Raw genomic sequence first — 18,192 nt, 5'->3', positions numbered from 1 at the left:
TAAAAAAAATACAGTCTCTGAACTGCAAGCAAATATAGATATTACAGTTGTTTATATTATGCGGCCGAATAACTCAGCAGACTATAAGGTTACAGACTATAAGGTTGTGGTTTCAATCTCGAGTGTCGATGGTATTTTCTTGTTTCCGAGATTTCTAGTTCGTAACTGAGCTTCACTCAGCTTCTTATCAAATTGAGTAGGCTTATTGAATCTTACAGAGGGAAGAGCGGTTTTAGAGTATTGCCGACCACACTAAGTCATTCTAGTGCTGAGATCAGGAAAGCATGGAGCTCTCATTCTGTGCTTTTAAGCGTTTATGTAGGGGAAGTATTTCACTCACTTGTCTATTTTATGGTCTTACAAATATAATTTCACAAATTGAATCGGGAATAAAGCACATCCCCAGTTAATACATCTATCAAATGGAGAAGTTACACACCATTTAAAACTGGCGTTGGAAAAATGTCAAATGTGCAAACAACGATGAAATGAAATTGTGAACTTTGCATCAAAATTCAATTATTTAGGGAATTATTTTTCACATTGCACTGGATGTGTAATTCATAAACTTACTGCTAAATATCATGGCGATTACATCTGATATAGAATAACTTCAAACATTTCCAGTCTTAGAAATATAACAGATGATATAAATAATTTTTCTCTGTAAGTTCATGGAATAAAATACGGTACCGGTTAAGTATAGCCTACACAGATTATTATGATCTGGTAAACAGTAATATACAACGATTTTTCAATTCACTATCTACTCTACAACTAATTATTTTCATTGTGTATATTTTAGTTACAAGGGTGACTATATACGAAATAACTAAATATGTATGAGGAAGAGTCAAAAAGTAACCTTATTTAATCATTTTTCTCAGTGGCGGTTCGTGAACTTGTGGACTGGGAGAGCTGCAGTAGATTTCGGTACATACAAATTTCACTTCTTGATACCATTACTAATAAGTATAGGACAAAAATAAATGCACTACATATCGAAAAACCAAAACTTCCTGACTTAGTTGGGAGATGTCTGTGGCATCATTTGCTAATCGCTAAAAGAACTAATAACATCGATTTCAGTCTGAATTTCAGATTGGCAGACACTCAACTTGAATCAACCAGTTCATTCTGAATTGTTTTAGAATTACCTTTAAACATAGTGGCATATTCCAAATGATTTTTGAGAGGCTCGTTTAGATTACTCACGAACTGTAGCAACCCACAAAATACACGAATCGTTTTTTCATCGTGTCCCCTAAGCGGAAGTTCAAATTGGCCACAAAATTTGATACAATCAATGTTTTAAAAAATAATTTCACGATTTTTTCTCACTTCTTGATTATGTTCGAGAATGTTTGTTCTATTCGTTTCGTTTAATTGCACAGCAATATTAGCTTTGCCTAAAATAGCCAATGAAACAACATTTTTCAGGTGAGACTGCGAAGATTCGTGCTTTTTACGTTTTAGGGGCAAATGTCCTAAATCTGTCACACCACTCCTAGTGCATGCAGCATCGCCACCGAAGAGGAGGAAGGAAAACAAAATACAGAATTTTTTTGTTCACATCCACGTAACCACAAATGCTTAGCGTAAATTTCATTGTTATACTTCCTTACAGTACATATATGCACTATTTCGGCTGGATGAAGCATGAGTAAGATTTAAGTCGGGTAACGGACGACCCTTTAATTTCATTTCATTACATCAATCTTCTCTGCAAGGGAAAGTTGAGAAAAATAAAATTAATATTCTGTAATTCACACACACTCATGCTTGCACATTTGCACTGGAGACGTCACACCAAAGCAACATTAGGATATACTGATGGTCAACAATTTTCTAAAACTGGAAAAGAAATCTCTTTCGTATCTTACGTGCTATATCAAAAGGATTCTACTCGTGCAATCGTTTTGAGTTAAGGCAAATATTAGGTTCTGCTGGAGGCTGGATATATACGTAATAATAAGGCAAAAGACAATATTAATTTCGTTATATTAACTCGATAAGATTCTACAACAATAAGTATGTGAAGAGAAAATAAAAATTTCGTCATTAAGTTTCAAGGGAATGGAGAATCCATTTGACGTAGCATTACAATAGCGGTGTGGGAGGGGAAGAAAGATCTTCCCTTGTCGCCTGGCTCTGCAAGCCACTGCAGCGAAATATGGGTTTTAAACAGCGGCAGTTTCCCTCTGCTTCCCTTCACCTCTAACCCCCTGACCGAGCAAACGACACATTCTCTACGAGCTGTCCCAGGACGACTTTGAATGCAGTGTCAATTCCAATACAGTCGACGCGCAAAAAGATTATGCTTAAGATAATAGTACATATTCCCGGCCAGAAGAAATATAAAGCAATTTACCAATAAAAGCTGTAACAATTCTTCTACAAATTAAAATAAATATTATTTTTATTTTCCTGTCAAAGCAGGGAGTGCTGCAGTTCTGCAGATCTTATGGACGGGCCGCCCCTGAATGTTCTATTACTTAAATATGTACAGTAAGACTACAAGCACTTCAAGAGTTTTCAACATATTCCCCAAATACGTTCAATGCAAGTGTTCCTGTTATATTATGTTCAAAACTGATGAATTGTTTGTAGTCTTATTGTACATATTCAATTAATAAAACAATTTATTAAGGTTACTATTTAACTCTCCATCGTACATTTACCAAACACTTAGAAAGGGTAGAAATCATTTTATTAAAGTGATTGACAAAGAAATGAATACACCTCTTGACGTGAGAACACTTCATTTTTTTAACAGTGAATATGAAGAAAAATAAAGAGGATTAAAGATGTCATTTATTCATTTTCAGATGAAGATTCCGATTATGATTTTGGCAGTGTTGGGAGTTGCTTTTGGTACGTTTTATGCACCATTGCATATGTTGCTCTGATCTCAATACCTCTTTACTTCAGAGTAGGTTTTAAGAGAAGTATAATTATAATTTACCGCACTTTAAAAATACTTCCAGGCAAGTCCCTCCCCAACCGCAACCTCCAGGATGACCTCAACGACTTCCTGGCCCTTCTGCCCGTGGACGAAATAACCGCCATTGTTATGGACTACCTCGCTAACGATGCTGAAGTACAAGAGGCTGTGGCTTATTTGCAAGGAGAAGAATTCCACAAGATTGTTTTTACAGTTGAAGGACTACAGGAATTCGGGAACGTAAGTTCCTCATCCTATTTGATATCTTACATGAAAGAGCACTAGAACCACAATATTACTGTAGGAATATAACATGATACAGCACATCAGGAGATCTATCATTCCGGTTTTTCATGACGTGGTGTCACCGGCGTAGCTCAGACGTTGGACAGTTTACTCGCTCAACCGGACTTATGCTCGGAAATAAATTCAAATCTTGCTCGGGCTGATTATGTGATTGGGTTTTTCCAAGACAAATGTCAGGTAATCTATAGCGAATCCTCGCCCTCATCTAGCAAAATAACATTCACTATAAGCAATTGCATACAATTATTTAGATCAAACAATAGCACATACAGCGTCGTTAAATAACAAAGTAAAAACTTATATGACATGTTGGAATGCATTAAACAATTCTAAAAGCTCAATCAGTTTCCGAAACCGAAAGGAAATACCTAGGTTTCGATAATATGACAGCAGGACACATTTGACATATGGTAAAGTGTAATCCATCATGTCAATAGTTTATATGCTAAAATTACTGTTATTCTAGTTTCCAAAGCTAATACATGGAGTTTCCGTCTGATGTAGGTCCAAGTGTTTTTCATAGGTACAACACCATTTTGTCCAAGTAGATCCACACAGGATATACTAAAGTGAGCATATTCCACATGCATTTAGTTTCAAGCTTTGGAGTAACTTAGTAACTTAGGCATCCTCTAAACGCCAATGAAATTGTTTTAGTGTGGAAGGACTACTTCCAGCCTCCTGCTTATATAACTTACATAAACTAAGCAAGAGTTATGCATTTTATTGCAGTTCGTGCAATTCTTGGAAGACCACGGCCTTGATGCCGTAGGTTATATCAACCGACTCCACTCAGTATTTGGTTGGGATCCCTACGTACCATCATCCCAACGCAAGCATACTCGCAGAGGCGTTGGTGTCGATGGTCTCATAGACGACATCATTGCAATCCTTCCTATTGACGATCTGAAGGCTCTCTTCCAAGAGAAACTGGAAACTAGTCTAGACTTCAAAGCCTTCTACGATGCTGTACGGTCTCCTGAATTCCAGGTAAAATTTGTGTTGTGTGAACTTAAATGAATGTGTCGCCAAAATTAATTATGCTACATAATTGTTCAAGTATTGTGTTGTGTAGACTGAAGAGTTACCAATATGTTGTCATGAATGTGCAATATCACTAACGTGATATTTCTTCATGCAGAGCATTGTGCAGACTCTGAACGCCATGCCAGAGTACCAAGACCTTCTGCAGAAACTGCGAGACAAAGGAGTTGATGTTGATCACTACATCGAGCTGATCAGGGCACTCTTCGGCCTCACTCGAGGTAACTTTATTGATAGCAGAATGATGTAGGTCAGACTATGAAAGAAATGCTGATTTTTATAAGTATGCACCAATTATCATATATTTATACCTATTCAACAGAGGCACGCAATCTGCAAGATGACCTGAACGACTTCCTGGCACTCATTCCCACCGATCAGATACTCGCCATCGCCATGGACTACCTCGCCAACGACGCCGAAGTACAAGAGCTAGTGGCATACCTCCAGTCTGACGACTTCCACAAAATTATCAATACCATTGAAGCACTCCCCGAATTCGCTAACGTGAGTACATATTCATGCTTTCTCTAATAATGGGTTTGATACTACATGTTGTTCAGTCGACTAACGTTGAATTGCTGTTCTTTTGCAGTTCTACAATTTCCTCAAGGGGCATGGTCTCGATGTCGCGAACTACATCAACGAGATCCACTCCATCATTGGCTTGCCACCATTTGTCCCACCATCTCGAAGACACGCTCGCAGAGGTGTAGGAATCAATGGACTAATTGATGATGTCATCGCCATTCTTCCAGTTGATGAGTTGAAGACTCTCTTCCAGGAGAAACTGGAAACTAGCCCCGACTTCAAGGCCCTTTATGATGCTATACGATCTCCGGAATTCCAGGTGCGTCTTCTTAATTCTTGACTGGAATACCGAATCATTTTACACACTAAGTGTGCCTATGACTATGACTGTATTTTGAGTCTATATTTGAAATAACTAATTCCTTATTATTCCAGAGCATAATTTCAACCCTAAATGCCATGCCAGAGTACCAAGAACTACTACAGAATCTTCGTGACAAAGGAGTTGATGTGGACCACTTCATCGAGTTGATCCGCAGCTTGTTCGGCCTGCCCTGATACTAACAAAACACTTTAGATATTTTGTAGAAAAATCGTGACGAATTGCTATGTTTTGACTATTCAGTTCTAATGCCAGAGTAGCTGATCCATCTGCAAAAATCATATGCATTGCTGTATGATTATGTGTGTGATGACATCTAAAATAAACGTAACACTCTGATGCATTAAATTATTGTTTTTAACTCTTTGCAATTAACGAGTGATTAAGTGGCCGCAGTCCGACGGAATAAGCGTCGTCCTAAATCACTAAGTGATTATGTACGCATATCATATTATTGTGATGTACCGAAGTACATAATATATTTCCGTGCAGAAATTCTACGTTATCATATGATGAAGTCGACCTGGTTGGCAAGTTGGTATAGCGCTGGCCTTCTATGCCCAAGGTTGCGGGTTCGATCCCGGGCCACGTCGATGGCATTTAAGTGTGCTTAAATGTGACAGGCTCATGTCAGTAGATTTACTGGCATGTAAAAGAACTCCTGCGGGACAAAATTCCGGCACATCCGGCGACGCTGATATAACCTCTGGAGTTGCGAGCGTCGTTAAATAAAACATAACATAACATATGATGAAGGATCGGTGGAGCGGAGAAAAATTCCCTCCGACACCAGGATTCGAACCCGGTAATCAGCTCTACGTGCTAACGCTCTATCCACTAAGCCACACCGGATTCCAATCCCGATTCTCAGTGCCACGGACACACATCTGTGACACACTGAGATTATTCAATCCGGCATCGAACTTGGAATACGTTGTGGTTTAGTGGAGAGAGCGTCAGCACGTAGAACTGAAAACCCGGGTTCGAATCCCGGTGCCGGAAAGAATTTTTCTCCTCTCCACCAGTCCTTCATAATATAACACAGAATTCCTGCACGGAAATATCTATGTACTTCGGTACATCGCAATAATGGGCGGAATGCATAAAGTTGTATTATTACCTTTTGCTTTGACTGCAGAAGATTCTTGAAATAGAAGTATATACTTCGTTCTGTATGCATAAACCTGTTACTACTACTACGAAGTATGTACTACGTGGCAGTAGTATAACTACAAAGAGTATTCAATTTTATTGATTATCGACATTACTTTGGGCTTATCCGCTAAGATTCGTTAATTTTCGCCTTCCATGTATTTATGTTAATTTCTTGGTGGGAAAATCAATTGTTGTCCTCAAAATCTGATTAGTTTAACAAGAAAAGGGACAATTACGACAAAGTGTGAATTGTGGAAGAGAGAGAATGAGAACAGCTGCTGTTTGTTAATCTATTAAAAGATTACCCAGCGTTATTAAACAAGTCGCGAACTTCTGCCGCAAGAAGTGATGAAGAAAAGCTCGCAAGTTTACAGCAAGAAAAAAATTGACGAAAAGCAAATTATGAAGAAAATAAATAACATTAAAAGTAAATTTATGAAAAAATCACACATAAATCAGATAGACTCAAAATGTTAGTTATTAAATTTACACGTAACCTAAAATATTGTACGCACACAAAGTTCTTTTCACGTAAATTAAATGTATTATCATATAAATACATCATAGAATCGTTTTGTTAAACGTATATTATTTTAAGTAATAATAATAACAAAAATCAACTGACAGAATTCCAGTTATCTCAAAATCAACATTTCGGTAGTGCATTACAAAAACTGGTCATATAAATTTTTTTATTTGCAAAAGCCTATATAACTTCTTATAATCACGTTCTGATGGTTCTCGTCTTTTCTTGTAGGACTTTCTAGCGCGAATTTGCATGAATTCTGTCATATTAAACCGTACAAATACTTGTGCTGAGCTAACCAAGTCTCAAACAGGGACGACTACGATTTTTCTTAGTTTACACTTACAAGTAGAAGTATATATTTCTTGTTATGCATATAAATAGTGATTTAAACTATAAATTCTAGCATAAGCTAAACATGGCCTTCCAGAGCAACTTTCTGCTACACAAGAAATAATTTACTATGCGTTTTTATATATAAAGACTTTAGCATATATTACGAAAACCTTATCAATAGCATTTACTTCAACTTTATGCATACCAGCCAATATGTTTGTTGAAGCTGGTCTTTGAAGAATGTTTTCTGAAATAATAGGAGCTAATAAAGAGTTAAGTTAAACTTACATTCTTGATAAAATGTGTTACAGAAGGCAAAATTGGATCGCTATCGGGACAACGAGTAACATGATATTACCAATACTTCTCCTAAGATAAAGGTGCAGATTTTGTTGGACTATAGGATTAAACGCGTCTGGAAGGAGCGGTAAAATCTTGAAGTGAAGACGGAAATAACTCATCGGAGTTAATTTGCAAATGGGAATGTGACAAATCACAGCAAACTCAATATTAGCAGAGATTTCAGAATTATATGATCCGGATACAAATATTTCTCAGAGTTCTTTTATACCATTTCAACTAATTTGTAGCAAAATAAAACGTTGTTCTGGTACAACCCTACTCCTTCTTAGTCACGTTAGTGTCGCGCTGTTAGAATAAGATTTGTCAAAGAATCTACTGACATAAAAAATTAAATTTTCTGATGAACCATAGCTCTCATCATATCATCATCATCATCATCATCATCATCATCATCATTATCATCATCGTCATCATCATCACCAGACTGATCAATGTGAGTCAGATTTCAAGTAATACTAAACATGAATAGATAAGAAATGAAACTGTGTTGGAAAGAGTGGGTGAAGAAAGATTGATGCTGAAACTGATCAGAAAGAGAAAAAGGAAAATATTTGGGTCACTGGCTGAGAAGAAACTGCTTACTGAGGGATGCACTGGAAGAAATGGTGAACGAGAGAAGAGTTCGGGGGAGAAGAAGATATCAGATGATAGACGACATTAAGATAACTGAATCATATGTATGTATGTATGTATGTATGTATGTATGTATGTATGTATGTATGTATGTATGTATGTATGTATGTATGTATGTATGTATGTATGTATGTATGTATGTATGTATGTATGTATGTATGTATGTATGTATGTATGTATGCAACATGAATATTTTGGGTTAAACTTAGGCCTATGTTTTGATTTTAGCGAATAATTAAATGGCTTGAAAATGTAGAAATAATATTTTTCCTCATAAAAAGTATTTTATATCGCTTAAAATGCAATGAATTAGTAAGACAGCATGTTTAGATTCGATTAAAGTACCGGTACAAACATAATTTTGGCCGTCTAAATCTGCTAAATATCCCACTGTGCGACGGATGGAAAGGGTTATAGCCGTTAACATTCAAACAAGTCAATTGGAATGTAAGCGTTGATCCCAATAAAGAAAGCAAATAAATCTCGTGAAAGCAATACAGTATTATAACGCTCTTTAGGCAAAAAGCTACTGAATTACCTTAACAAGAACTGTCTGTAGCGGAAAATACTAAACCCGTTAGGGAGGATGTTGAAGTCTGATAGCCGAAAGATGAATGATAAATTGTAAATTATGAAAATAGCGAACCAATAAAAGATAAAGACCCAAAATAAAGAGAAAAAGAGGAAAAGGGTTAGAAAAGAAAAAAAGTGACATAAGAGGCGTCACATTATTTTTTGACTTCTTTACTCTTTTCCGCGAATCAAAGGACAGTGAATTAAGTCGAATAATATAGTGAATCAAAATTCATCGAGGCCAACGCAAAGTCGGCCCTCAGGAGAGCACTTCGAAACCTGAACATTTGATATTTCCACGAGAGGAATTACATCGACATTATTATTAACAATAACACTGTCATGGATTCTTCCTTTACACCTCTCTGGATGGAATACGAGTTTCGGTAACAACAATAAAAACACTGTGGCTATGTTACGGAAATTAAATATTACAAATCACTTTAGTGACTCTTACAGGATGACACAACATGGAAAAGAAAACAGCAATGTGATCATGCATCGTAAGGCGAATTCGAGTCTTCAGAGGTTGACTGTAAGGGCAGAGGACTTCAGCAGAAATGTGGACAAGAATGTAACAAGAAACACGGAGTTGGGAAGTGGTAGGAAGGGAGAAACTGAGAGGAATAAGGGTGCGAGTACAAAACGTGGAAATCTAGTACAGTATATGCAAGTGAAAGCGTGGGGGTAGAAATGTAAGAGGAAGAGAAGAAACTGTACAAAACAGTACTAGCATAGGTAACCCATTTATGGATTCAGTGAATGTAAAAACTAATAAAGTTGAAAGGAAAAAAAAATAAATAGGAAGAAAGACAGAGACATATACATTTGAGATAAAGGTGTTCCAGTCTGCTATTGTACGAATCAGGAAGGAAAGTTTTCCTACACCTATTCTTTGATTCCGACATATAATTTTAAAATAGCGGTACTGTAACTTTCATTACAAAACAATAATGTAATTTTATTCTCACACCAATAATAATCACCAGGGAACGGATTTATATGGACTAAAAATATATGAAATATGTAAATATATATGTAGTTATTTTTACCAAAATATGGAATTAAATATGGATTTTTACCAAAATATGGAATTAAATATGGACTTAAAATTATAAAAAAAAAGACTATGTACGTTAAATATTGGTACATTTTAATCAAACTAAACAAAAAATATAATGGACGTACCTTATCTTCCAATGTAGTTTCAACAAAACACAATTTTTATTGTCTGTTACCATAACAATAGGTTACAAACATTTCTTTCAAGTGCTGAAAAGTGAATCTTCTTCTATTGTCTCTGAGGATAGATTTATACTGACTAAAAGAGCGTTCGACGTCACAAGAAGTAACTGGTACATAATTCAATTTCACAATGTCTGCTGGGGATAAGTCCAAGTTAATCTTCACTGTTGATTCACCACTCATCACAGCAACAACCTTTTGTAGTTCTTCATATCCAGGGTTTTTTGAAAGTACAGTGTCCACCTTAGCTCTTACTGCATCTGCAACTTTACCTCTACCACGATTCAGTTGTTCCACAGTACTATTTATAATTTCAAAACTTTCAGATAGTGAAAGGTGCCTATTTTGGAGACTTTTGAGCGTTTTTATGATGCATGAAAATGTATGCTGAATGTGAGCTAAGTCATTCTTCACACTTATGTCACAGGTAACTGTTTTCGCAGTATCAATTGAGACTGCATCTTCAGAGTCCAATGCAAGGAGAACATTGTTAATAGAGTCTATATGTTCGGCATAATATTCAACTGCTTCTAGCCATGTACCCCATCTAGTTAAAATTGGCTTTGGTGGCAATGGAATTTCAGGGTACATTTCTTTCAACACGTTAACTCTACTGGGAGCTTTGAGAAATACTTTTTTCACTGATGAAATCAACAAATCTACTTTAGGGAAATTGTCTCTGACCACTTCTGCCACACGATGAAATGCATGCGCCACACAAGTAAAATGAGTCAATTTAGGATATACAACAGATAATGCTTGTCCAGCTTTGACCATATAAGGGGCAGCATCGCTAATAAAGAATAACACATTATCGTACATAATACCCTTTGGCCACAGGATACCCATAGCTTCGTTGAACAGTTTAACTATAGTTTTGTTATTGCACTTTTCTAGAACATCACAATGTAAAAGAATTGGTTCAGAATATTGTTCACTTAACAAACCGATAACTACATTACCAACAAGTCTACCTTCTTTGTCGGGAGTCTCATCAATGGAAACCCAAATTGAACTATCTTTAATTTCATCTCTTATCTTCTGTATTGTCTCATCGTAGATGGATGGAGCATACGTCTTCCTAAGTGTTGACTCATCCGGGATTGTATGTTGAGTATATTTTTCAAGGAATTCCCTGAAGACCTTATTCTTTAGTTTGTAGAGAGGAATATCAGCAGAGATGAGAGAACGGCACAGGTCGATGTTAAACTCAGATCTTACATTCGATGTTGTTGGTTGTGTTAAAAACAATTGTCTCTGCTTGGAATTTAGTTGTTTGTTGGCCTGATGTTTACTAGTTGTAATGTGTTGTTGCACCAGGAACTTTTGTGTAGATGATACTGCACACTGACACAAATTACAAAATAATATTTTATTGTCAGTTGATAAACCATCTTCTTTAAATTCTGAAATGTAACTTGTTAGTTTTGATTTTAAATTGACTGAATGACGTACTTTTGGCATATTTACCGTCTTTATAGTATGATTTACAAAACTGAACCTATGTGTACTCTGACTGGCATTTAACTGTTGAGCTGCACAACTGAAGTCTGTTAAAAATTTTAAATTAAATTAATACAGTTTTGTAACTTACTTTCCCATTGTTGATAGGACTGCTAATTTTCAAATAACTCTGATGTTAAAGGGATTACTGAACATGTGTTTAAATCTCTATTGTTGAAATGTATTTTTAAAAGTTAATGGAATTTTGTTTTGTTTTATTGTTAAACCTAATATAATATGGACTGTTTTATATGAAATATGGAAAATATATGGAAATTAACGAAAATATGTACTAAACTCTAAAATATGGAAAAATATGGAAAATTAAAGTAGGATTTTTCAACCCTACACATTGTGAAACATAAAGATAATGCAAAATATAAATTATATTAGCTTTATAAGTAAATATGTATTTACATATAAATCCTTTCCCTGATAATCACTTTCTACTCCCGTCAACAATGGGATTTGCACTCCACACAGCAAAACAGTATTCGTTATTGCACTCCACAGACGACAATGACAATTTACTTGGATTATTGAGAACAACAATGAACTGTTAATCTTAACTAATGTTCACAGAGCACTATTTACAAATCAGAACTGTCAGTTCTCAGTTCACAGTTCGTTTGCCTTGGCTAATTCTTCTAGCTCAGTCACTCGAGTTCACAATATCTCGAACCCCAGGCCTTCAGAGACAGTCCACTGAACTTCGAACTCAGGTTTTCCAACTGCGGTCTACTGCACTCAAACTCAGGACTTCGGACGCTCACACAGCTGCGGACGCACTCAACTCGAACTCCGGTCTCGAATCTGGCTTCACTGCTACACTGCTACAAGACTGGCTGGCTTGCTGTCCAACGACTACAACAACAACTACTCAAGTTCACTCGCGTGTCGTATTTTATAACCAAACCATAGTTTCGAGAAATTACGATTTCGCGATCTATCGACAGATACCTAGAAGATGACGCCTAACCATACTTCTCTGGATTTCTCCCAGGGCTATAGAAGGAAGGGCTGGCTCAATGCTTTGTTGTTCAGCTTGCCGCCTTGAGTCTCTCCCTCTAGCCACCCCACCACTTTCTGACGTCACTGCGGTACAGTTGGTCTCGGTGAGTGTTGCTGTTACCAGTGTAGAGAAATGTAATTCAAGTTCACGTGCACCGTTTCGTAATGTAGGCCTATTTGGTTGTGTAATGAGCGTATATAACAGTTCTTTAAGTGTTGAATAATTATAAAGGTACAGTATTACATTATTAATGATAGTATTTGAAGTTTAAAAATGGTGAATTGTGCTGTAGCGAACTGCTCGAATGACTCTCGTCACACTCAAGAAGTAATTTATCACTGTTTTACGAAAGACGTGCTTTTAGCTAAAGAGTGGGAAAGCAAGTGTCATAGGCAGGACCAAGTGAATATTAAGTGTGCACGTATCTGTAGTGATCATTTCGAAAGTGTGACTGATTATGAAGATGATATGAAGAACAGGCTTTTGGGGGTAAAAGAAAGGAAAATATTGAAAAAAAAAATGCGGTCCCATCTCTAAATATTCCAAGTTCCAAAGCTACAAGTGACTCAAACCGAGACGATAGATATCAGAAGAGAAATATTCGGAAAGCTGCTCTTAATCACCTTCAGACATTGAGTCCAAAGAAGCCAAGATTAGAGCCTAGTACCGGCAGCTCTGAATATGTAAATATTACACAGGGACTTGAAGAAACGTCTGTAGCGTCTGAAGTACATTGTCTGAAGTGTGATGAACGCGGAAAACAAATTGATTTATTGAAAAGAAAGGTAAATGTTTTAGAATACAGTATTAAGACTTTGCAGTCAAACAATAAAATACTGAAAAACAAGGTTAGGAGATTAATGCGAAAAAAAGTAACTGTTCCTTATAGAACAAAGACAGACCACAAATCTAGAATTATCAGTAAGAAGTGTTGTACTTTTCTTCGAAATATGGAAAATATTTTTACAGAAAATCAAATTCAGGCTGTAATTTCTCAGAAGAAAAAAATGATTTGGTCTTCAGAGGATATAAGTAGAGCAATTGTAATACGGGCAATTTCCAGAAAATCTTTCGATTTTTGGAGAGAAAGAATAGGTATTCCACTTCCTTCTCCAGCGACTTTAAAGAGATGGTGCTCTGGGTTCCAATGTCGCCCTGGAATTTTACATAATGTTTTGCAGCTCATGTCCGACAATTCTGAAAATCTTTCATCTTTAGAGAAACCACGTGTCCTTAGTTTTGATGAGATGAGCATCGACAGCCGCCTAAATTACCATCCTGGCATGGATAAGGTGTTTGGACCTCATTCTAAGGTTCAAGTAGTGCTTGCTAGAGGATTGACTGCACCTTGGAAACAACCTGTGTACTACAATTTTGACACAACCATGAATAAGGCATTGCTCTTTGACATAATTGTACATATAGAGAGAACTGGGATACTTGTATCAGCAATTGTTTCAGATTTGGGTGGGTGCAATTTGTTGTGGAAAGAATTGGCAATATCACCTGAAACCTCGAGTTTCATACATCCCACAGATCCGTGTGGAAAAGTATGGGTTTTTGCCGACATGCCACATTATCTAAAGCTGCTGAGAAACCATTTACTTGACACTGGATTAGAACTTAAAGATGGGACAGTTATAAATAAAGACTTACTGATCGAAGTTCTAAATAAAGATGGAAAGGAAGTGAAATTATGTTATAAACTTAAGCCTGAGTTTCTCTTCCTTAAAGGAAATGAGAGACAAAAGGTTGGCCCGGCTAAAACTCTTTTTTCAAGAACAGTTGCTAAAGCAATATCCTCTTTAACTGGAAATGAAAAGGCATCAGAATTTTTTCAACTAATAGATTCATTCTGTGATATAATGAACAGCAACAGTCCCCATTTTTCATCAACTCATCCAATGAAGACCGCCTTTGGTTTAAATTCTTGCATGTCAGAGCAGTTGCAAGTGCTCAGTGACGTGAAAGATGCAATATTTCATATGAGAGTTTTGGGTAAAAAACACTTACTGCCTTTGCAAAAGGGGATATTGGTGTCAATTAATTCCTTGTTGGGTCCACATGAAGAAATTAAACGTAAGGGATTGACTTACGTAATGACTTGCCGCCTAACTCAGGATGTACTGGAAAGTCTCTTCAGCCAAATTAGAGGTCTCAGGCATTTTTACGACCATCCAACTCCAACAGACTTCATTTTCAGACCGAGACGCCTCCTACTTTCTAACAAACTTCCCCTTCCATCTAATAAAACTAACGTTACTGAAGATAAGGATTGTCAACTAAAACCATATTTAACAGCAGATATGTTGCAATCTGCCTTCGGGATTGATGAGGTGAATATTATTGCCACTGAAAATAATGCAACATTGAATTCTGTACTCTCCGATGAAGATGATGAATTAAGGCCTATGGAAGGAATAGAAGATGGAAATCAAGAAGATCTGAAAAGCTGGGCAGAAAGTGAAGCTCTGAACTACATTGCTGGCTACATAGCACATAAAGTTAAAGAAAAAGATTCATCTTTAGGCCAGAAAACAAAAAACTTAGGCGGTGAAAACAACACTTGGGTGGGGATTTTGTCTTACGGTGGATTAACTGAACCTTCCGAAGAGTGGAAAAAAATTATACAAATGTTTGAAGTTGAATTTAAAACTATGCACGGGAACTCCATTGACAAAGAGGAACAAGTGATACAACGTTTCAAAACATTGCTAGAAACTAAGTTTTCAAACGTGTGCTCCGAAGCTATCAAACTATATGCACGTGTAAGAACATTTGTGAGATTGAGGTCCTTGAATCGGGGGCAGAGAGCAGAATTCCTGAGGAACAGCTCTAAGAAGAATGCCAAGTGGATGAAGTCATCTAGAAAACAGTAACTTCATTAGGTGAGTGAAAAAATAAAATTAGCTGAATCATTATAGAATGAAAGTAAGAATAACGTTGATGTACTTGATAATTTACCAATCTTATGAAAATTGATTACTCTGCCACCAATATACACTGTACATCCTTAACTATTACTTAGCAAAAGGTAAACATTTGTTCCATTATTTCCATATAATGTAGTTAACTGATTATTTAAAAACCTTTGATTTCATGCACTTCCACCAGGAGTGAAATTATTGGTTATCGAAATAATAATAATAATAATAATAATAATAATAATAATAATAATAATAATAATAATAACAATAATAATAATAATATACAGTCATTCAGAGTTTTTTGTATAAGGGCAGATCTTTCACTGCAAACCCCAAAATTATCCAATCTCCCCTATTTTCCGCCTTCTTAGTCGCTTCCCTATATCTTAATGTTATAATCTGATATCTTCTGTCCCGAACTTTACTCCTTTCAGTAAGCAGTTTTTCTTAGCCAGTGACGCAGGCAATTTCGTTTTCTCTTCCTGATTAGTTTCAGCATTATTCTTCTTCCTCCACTCTTTCTAGCACAGCTTCATTTCTTATTTTGTCTGTCCATTTAATACGCTCCATTCCAGACATAATATAATATTCATTCCTTGATAGATTTTTGCCCAAGGTCAGATCTTTCACTGCAAACCCAGCAGTCACGTATATTTATAATATAATATAATATAATATAATATAATATTTAACAATACTAATATTATAACAATAGACTAATTATCATTATCGTCATTGATGTGTTCTGGCGCGCAGCTTCAGTCCACATGTCCCATACTCTATAACAACCTTGTCCATGTATGAATGAATGCCTCTCCTTGACCTGGGATATGAAATTTAATCAGCAAGGAAACGTGTCACGTGAAAGGAAATAAAAGTCTACTACAAAATATTTAAGAAAGAAGCTATAGCTCAACATGCACATCAGTTAGAAAAGCGACGAAATTGTTAAAACTGAAGTCTTTAAAGACAACTAGCGTTTAAAAAATATTGAATGAAACAGTCCATATGCCTAGGGTTCAGTTTTATAACTTATTATTGGGGGGTGTTCACTATGGTCATATCAATCCACAGTTGATATTATATTTGGTCGATAATTCCAGCACTTATTGTAACGGAGTTTTACGTTCTATTTGCGAGCGAAAGACTTGCAGTGTACCGTGATGACGTCACAGCGGCTGGGAAGACAGCATCACTTTCCGACTCGCTATGAGCCAGCCCTTCCTTCTATAGCCCTGGATTTCTCCCCTCAGTCACCAGCTGCTTACTTCCCCCTCACCCTTCGTTACGTCCGCGCCACCACCTCGCGCCCCCTCTTACGTCTGTCCCCTCCAGACCCGAGTGGCAGCAACCTTCTTCACTGCGTCGCTTGTTTTCTCGTGCACCCCCGACTTCTGTGGGACGCGATCGACTCCCGACTGTCACAATACGTATGTTTTTCCATTGACTGAAGAGAGGAAGGAGAAACAGTTAAAAACATACACGACAAAGGTTCTTGGGACTCATCTTAAACTTTATGTGAGGTCCCAGCCTATGACCATTTGTTTCACATCGTTCACACCATCCCAGTCAAGGGACTTGAGTTAATTTGCAAGGGAAAAGTAGAAAAGACTGTCAAATAGCAGAATGTTAGTTTGCTTGGTATTTAAACCAACTAGGGAATATTACCTATCAAGACAGCAACAGAAACTGTCGCAACCAACACCATGCCCGAACCAGTCCACGTTCCAAAGGAGAGAAGCAGCACCTCAAAGAAATTCCCCGAAGCCAGCTAGTGCTGGGAGATTCTGCTTACCAATGCTCCGTATCGAGGTGAAGATAAGAGCACGACATAACTTTGAAATTCTAAATGTATACCGATGAGTGACCCGAGAACAATCGAGCAAGTTCAGTTCATCATAGAACTTCAGACTCGGATAAACGTGGGTGAGCTTCGTTATAACATGAACCGTCTGGTTTTCGACCACTTGAGCTTTGGAGATATAGGAAAGTGTTGCACGTTCACGTGAAGGGGCGGCATATATGTTAAGATTGTTGGATTAAGGAACTTAAACATGGTACTCCTAAGTCATCAGATGTGAAGGCCTCGAGGATAGGATAGAATTGAACCACAAATTTGGCCTTTTTAACAGTATATAGGTGTCGTCATTGAGCGTGGGACTGGAATACATGACTAACCCTAAATATTTTAATTTGTTCATTCATGTCATTTATTGCGTGTGTGAAAAGTAGTGGCCTGTGGATCCTAGTTCCTAAAGAGAAGATCTCGACCTGAAACTTACAGTATTGACCTTGAACGTCCAATCGCCTAACCACGGTTGAAGGTGGTCCAAGATCATCTGTAATCTACTGTAAGCTAATCCAATTTGATTTGTCCAAAATAATGGGAGCAGTATCGTCTCCATACATATAGAAATAACTTCCTCTGCCTGGAATATATCGGCAGTTGAGATCATTAATACATGCACTAAATAGTAGCGGTCGAAGAATGCATCCCCGCTTGAATGTTGTGATACGTGGTGTATGGTTCTCGAAAGAAGACGTATCACTTCATCTCTTTATCAAATCAATAGCAGAACGCCGGAGAAAGGATTCGCGTGTGGACAACGCGCTAACATAGTATACTGGCTATTCGCCTGAGTAAAAACTGGTTGAAAAATGTGAAGATACCGAAAGAAAAGATGGAAAAGTGGGGACAGAAAGAGATTCAGG

General features: G+C 37.0%; 1 pseudogene across 1 annotated transcript in view; it reads left to right on the top strand.

Annotated features, from left to right (window-relative positions):
* The window catches only part of LOC138705037 (uncharacterized), a 112,134-nt pseudogene extending 106,579 nt beyond the window's left edge, over positions 1–5,555 (top strand). The window contains exons 24-29 of the transcript XR_011333544.1: positions 2,988–3,184; positions 3,983–4,240; positions 4,392–4,515; positions 4,617–4,801; positions 4,890–5,144; positions 5,261–5,555. The product of XR_011333544.1 is annotated as an uncharacterized protein (transcript). The remainder of the gene's footprint in view (positions 1–2,987; positions 3,185–3,982; positions 4,241–4,391; positions 4,516–4,616; positions 4,802–4,889; positions 5,145–5,260) is intronic.
* The last annotated feature ends 12,637 nt before the right edge of the window (positions 5,556–18,192 follow it).

The sequence above is a fragment of the Periplaneta americana genome, chromosome 8 (genome assembly GCF_040183065.1).
Source record: "Periplaneta americana isolate PAMFEO1 chromosome 8, P.americana_PAMFEO1_priV1, whole genome shotgun sequence".
NCBI lineage: Eukaryota > Metazoa > Arthropoda > Insecta > Blattodea > Blattidae > Periplaneta > Periplaneta americana.
The sequence above is the reverse complement of the archived record's forward strand: the minus strand, read 5'-3'. Positions and strand labels throughout refer to the sequence as shown.